Source organism: Petaurus breviceps, unplaced genomic scaffold (assembly GCF_028583685.1).
Source record: "Petaurus breviceps papuanus isolate PSGF00001 unplaced genomic scaffold, PetGlider_PUasm1.0 90701, whole genome shotgun sequence".
NCBI classification, from domain to species: domain Eukaryota; kingdom Metazoa; phylum Chordata; class Mammalia; order Diprotodontia; family Petauridae; genus Petaurus; species Petaurus breviceps.
The window spans coordinates 4,691,948-4,697,812 of NW_027187316.1; the positions used below are offsets into that span (position 1 = coordinate 4,691,948).

At 44.2% G+C, this 5,865-nt stretch overlaps 1 protein-coding gene across 2 annotated transcripts in view; it reads right to left on the reverse strand.

Annotated features, from left to right (window-relative positions):
• Nucleotides 1-5,305, reverse strand: part of ENPP4 (ectonucleotide pyrophosphatase/phosphodiesterase 4) — an 18,796-nt gene extending 13,491 nt beyond the window's left edge. Inside the window, exon 1 of one of the 2 annotated variants that reach the window (XM_069065833.1) lies at nt 5,176-5,305. The gene's annotated coding sequence lies outside the window, so the exon portion shown is untranslated. Of the gene's footprint in view, nt 1-5,040 lie in introns of both variants that reach the window. The other variant, XM_069065832.1, reaches the window with a different exon arrangement.
• Nucleotides 5,306-5,865: the final 560 nt, after the last annotated feature.

Here is a 5,865-nt window from a genome sequence, read left to right on the forward strand (position 1 = left end):
CACACACACACACACACACACACACACACACACACACACACACACACTAGTTGTGTGACCTTGGGCAAGTCACTTAACCCCAATTGCCCTCCCCCCCCCAAAAAAGGTAAAAACATTATTCTGAAGAGTTCATAAGTTTTGCCAGGTTGCCAAAAGGAGTTCATGACAAAAAACAGATTTAAAAACTATTTTAATGGATTTAACTTTCTCCTGCAGTATTGTCACCTTCTGGCCAATCCACTATACTGAATTATAAATAGTTGATAACAATCAATCAGCTCCAAAATCTAAAAATTAAATAAAATCAAGTAACCAACAATACTGTAGAGCAGCACTGCAAATGACAAGAGTATTTACATTAGTATTTACACTAATTTTTAACATTTTACTCATCTCAAAGAAAATATATATTGCAAAACAAAATTAGCATTGTCACTCCTCCACTGGTTTAAAGCCCATTAATTTTTAAGTGATAAAAAATTATTTGAAAGAATACTTTAATTTGATCAATGTATTTATACTATGGTGCAGTTTGGTGGCACAGAGTGGATAGAGTGCTGGGCCTGAAGTCAGGAAGACTCATCTTCCTAAATTCAAATCCAGCCTTAGGTACTAGCTGTCCTGGTTGCCTCAGTTCCTCATCTGTAAAAAGAGCTAGGGAAGGAAATGGCAACCACAACCCCCTCCAATATCTTTGCCAAGAAAACATCAAATGGGGTCATGGAGAGTCAGATACAACTGAAAAAGACCGAACAACAAAATTTATACTATTGGGAGAAATCAGAAATTTTGAGTAAAGTCGTTTATTTATTCTGATCATTACAGATGTTTTAATATTTTCAATGTGGGGGTGGCTAGGTGGTAGAGTGAGTAGAGCACCGGCCCTGGAGTCAGGAGGAACTGAGTTCAAATCCAGCCTCAGACACTTAACACAAAAACTAGCCGTATGACCCTGGGCAAGTCACTTAACCCCAACTGCCCTCCAAAAAAGCAAAGAAAAAACAAAAAAAAAAATAAAATTTTCAATATGTATCAAAGATTGGTCAAAGTTTCAGGCCAATTGTACAGCTCTAAAACTAAAGAGCACAGTTAAAGTAGTAACTTTTGAAGTCCACTTGTTGGAAGCTGCTTGAGGGTAGAAAGTGATCTAGATGTTACTACTCAAAGTGACCTACACACACAGTTCTCTAATCTGGTATTCACACTCATTATTTACAGGAAAGCCATACCTTTTTGCCTGTTGTAAGGGGAAAAGAGGCAGCTAAGTGGCACAGTGGATAGAGTGCTAGGCCTTGAGTCAAGAAGACTTTTCTTCTTCAAACCTGGCCTCAGACACTTACTAGCTGTGTGACCTGGGGCAAGTAACTTAACACAGTATTTGTCTCAGTGTTCCTCAACTTAAAATGAAGATAATAATAGCATCTACACCCCAGGGCTGAGGTTGTTATTTGGATGAAATGACATAATATTTGTAAAAGTGCTAAGGCACATAGTAAATGCTATATAAATGTTAATAGCTGCCTCAATGTGAAGGGCCTTCTCAAGTCCATGTTATATGAGGATGATCTGAAGGAAATTAGGGTATTTAGGGAAGAGTATTACTGGGTCTCCCACCAGCTCTCCATCTATGATTCTATGAAGATTCTAAATAGAAGCATGATGGGTTTACAGATGTACAAGAGATATACTTTTTACCCAACTGACTTTGTTCAAGTACAAGGAAGTCTAACTTCAATGCCATTCTCAGGACTCACATCACAATAACAATATTTCTAGCACATCATCAACTCCAGGCCCTTCACAATGAGTCAAGTGGTCAAGTCCGATTATAATCTAGAATTCCTGATTAGGAGATCAGATTGTATTTTTTTTTTTCTACTACATCACAGATAACAATGTAATAGTGAAGTTTCAGTGCAAACAGCAGCTGTGAATTCCCAACTGGGAGGCTTTGTACATAAATATAACTTTTAGCATTATGACCTGATCACTTTCTTTTCCTCTCATTCTATAGCTCCCAAACAAACTCCCATTACAATGTTTCCAAGTAATTTTCCCAATATAAGGAAGATGATGAGAGGTGGCCTCTATTCTAGAAGACCCTAACTTTAAAAGTGCTACCTTTGACACATACTTATTACTTGACCCTATGAAGTCACTGAACCACACAGTTCCCCAAACAACTTTCTAACATCATAAACTACAGTGCCAAGTGTAAATCTACGCTGATGGAGGGACTTTCTAAACAGGAACTCCTTATAATAACAAAATTAAAGGACTGGTAAACAAACACAAGATTTTCAAACCTCTATACAAAAAGACAATTTTAGAGAAACAAGAAGGTCTAGTGACCATTGCTATTTCCCAGCAGCATCTAGGAACCCAGACTATACCACAAGGTAACCCTCTTTGAGAAGTCAAAAACATCATTATGCTATCTCCTTGTGATAGTAATGGCAATTAAAGATTCCCCTGTATTGGCTTGGTTTTCAAATTGATTGTGTTGAAACCCAGAGTTTGTTAATCCCACCTGTGGGATGGGCTTGTTGATGTGAAAAGAAAGTCCTAAACTGGGAGGAGCTGGTGATGTAGATTTGGAGAGACAAGAGAGAGGCGGAAGATCTTTTTGGAAGCAGCACCTCGTGGAGAGAGAGAGAGAGACTAAGAGAATTGCTGGCGGCCGCTTTGAATTGCCCTGGACTTTTGAGACCTGCCCCCTGAGCTGCCAAGGACTGAGGAGACATGGCTGTTTTGCTGGTACTTTGTCTGTCTGTTTTGATGTTATTTTGCCAGATTTGTCCACTGGTGAAAGACTGTCCTGTTGAAGAAGTCCTGGAACCTGGCATTTGGTTAAGAAGCCCTGAGACTGTCCTGCAGACAGAGTGAATACTGTCCACTGGTGAAGGACAGTGCTGTTGTTGCAGGGTCTGGGAACCTTTCTGTTGGTTCAGAAGCCCTGAAGAAGGATTTTCTGGTTGTATGTTTACAGAAATCCTGGGAGAGGGTTTTGCTGATGTGTTCAGGGGTTCTAGGACTGTTCTACAGACAGAGGATGAATTCAAGAAGGGACTGGCAATGTATCTTATGGCCTTGCTAAGCCTTGTCTCCCCAGGAACTAAGATTGCTGAGAACTTGCCTCGTGTCAAGATGAAGAAAAGACCTCCATTTGGGTATTAAGTGCTGTGTTTAAACTTGATGTAACTCTGGGGTAGATTCAATTGTGATCCAGGGGTGGGGAACTTTTGACCTTATGTTTGGAAACTAATCTCCATTTGAGAAGAGGGGCTTTGTGGTGGACTTAATTAAGGTATAGCCTAGGGGTGGAGAAGTATTTAGAACAGAGACTTTGTAATTGATTGAATGATTGGAAGGTCCTGGGGTGGGGTAGTCCTTGGAGATTATTTAATCACACTTAGTAAATGCTGTAATTTGGAATGATGTCATGTTTTGACCTTCTCTGTTCTTGGTTTGTCACTGAATAAAATAGAGAGCACCTATGCTGGTATTCTGAACCTTGGGAAGTTGCCTTTCTTTTGGCATTACATTACATTCCTCCAGATATTTTTCACTTTTAAAGAAGTTCTAGCCCTTTGAAGTTGGCATCTGAATATTCTTGATCTAGAGAAAGATGTCACTAGTCATATATCACCTGCAATGAAATTTAAAATATTATATTAGCTCGACAAGCACCTTTTAATCTTACTTAGAATGGGTTCTTAATTTAAGTGAGAAATTTTAAAAGGCGTCTTATTTGCCTAAGCACACATCACACCCTGCCTATTATGTAGGTATGCAACTTTCTGGCAGTTTCTCACAGTGACCTTGTCAGCATGTTAAGAAAAAGCAGTCTTGTTTTCAAGATAAGGAAGGCAAAGTAAATTATCTTTAAGGCCCCTATAAAAAAGTATTTAAAAAGTCATAAGATTCTATGATTTTAAATGATTAGAACTTAAACATTTGACTTTTCAACTAAGGTTAATGAAGTTCACACCAAGGTAATGAACATAGGTCAAAGTACCAAATGACTGGTACCCAGCACCTAAAGAATAGTAGACACTTAATTAATACCTGTTGTCTGATTTGGGAGAAAAAGTTGTGTACTTAAAAATAAATAAAACCATATAAATAAGTATAAACACAGATCATATCACATCAGAAGATGCCTTCAAATACTTTCCCCTCCTACTACTTTTTCCACTTAAGTCTTCCCCTTTCCACACCACAAGACAGAATTTAAAGCTGGTAAGGTACTCGGAGACTATCTAGTCCAAGGGTCTAGTCCAGGCCACATTTGGCCTTCTAGATCCTTAAATTCGGCTTTTGACTGAAAAAAATTCTGTCTTCAACCCTGATCTTGTCTAATCTCATTCCACTTTATGAGGAATAAATTTAGGGTCAGCCTTTATTAATAACCTATTATGTGGCTAGGCCCCAGAAATAACAGCTGCCCTGACTTGTGAGTCATTTGCTTTATGTTGTTTCATGTAACTGATGCCCACCCAGGTGTGTGGGCATCACATACCTCAGTTTAGAACAAAATCTTTAGGGTTTCCAAGCTAAAGCAAACAAACCCCTCTGACTACCCAATTTCTGCCTACTCCACCCCTTTTGTACCACATCCTCCCTGAACTTAACTCTTCCCCTTCTCCCCAGTTGAGAGGATGTCCGCCAAAACTCCAGCTCCCAACCCCCTCCCCCTACATGAGCGCCTTTCCTCCCCTGAAATCCCATCCCCCTTCCGTCTCACCTTCTCTCGGACCCCCAACCTCGTCCCTCCAGGCCCGCTTCTCCGACCCCTCCCCCTCCTTCCCGCTCCCTGCAGTATCTCTTCCCTTTCCCAGCCCCCTCCCCTTACCTTTCCTCCCCTCTGCCCTTCTTAATGCAGCCCCTCCCCTCCGCTCCTCTCCTTATCAGATCCCCCTCCCGGTCTCCCCGTCTCTCCTCCGTCCGGCACGCTCCCCTGCGCCTGCCCCTCGCCCGAGCTTCCTCCCCTGCCCCGCCGCTGCTCCTCCTCCTCCTCCTCCCCGGCCCGCTACTCGCCTCAGGTCTCCAAATTTAGTGTCTCCTCTCCCCGCTTCCAAATCCACCGACCATGACTTGGGGTAAAGAGACACCTTCCGCCCCTCTGCCTCCCCAGGAAGGGAAAGCCCGGCGGGCAAGACTGCGAGGACTCACCCACCGCCTGCGCCTCCTTCGCGGTCCCAGAGTGCGGAGCCTCGGGACGCCTGCCCCGCCCCCCCCCCCTCCGGGAGGTGCCCTGGAAGGCAGGGTGTATTGGTGGTTGGGGCGGTGGCGTCCCCCCCCACGGCGCCTGCGCAGCTGTGGCGGGCGTCCGGGACGCGGTTCTAACTGCCCGGAGCAGCCGCCGCCAGGCGCGGAAAAGGGGGGGGGGGGGTTGTTGGGTGCTTGCCGGGCGGTTCTGACCCGCGGTGGTGGGGATGAGGGAGAGGGAAGGGGAGGGAGAGGGGGATGGGCTGTGTTGGGCGATAATAGGGAAAAGGGTGTGGTGGGGGCTGTTTGAGACACGTCCGACGATTGGCTCTCTGGGAGAGAGTGGGATGCGACCCTCCTTCTGATTGGCGGGCCCCAGGATGCTCCCAGGACGCAGGTGATTGAGGTGAAGCACCAGCTAAATTGAAAGTTGGAATTCTCTTCTGTGAGGGGAGCTTGGGCGGTGGGTTTTCGGGACCTCTCTGCTCAGGCTCCAAAAAAATGGAAAGGGGCGGGGGGAGAGAGGTGGCTGGAGAGGTCCCGGGGAAATGACCCTCCTTTTTCTGTCCCGGTCAGGTTGAACAGAGCAGAACTTGGCCTTGTCCTTGCCACAAACTGTACCTCTGAGTTTACCTGCGGCCATTCATTCATTCA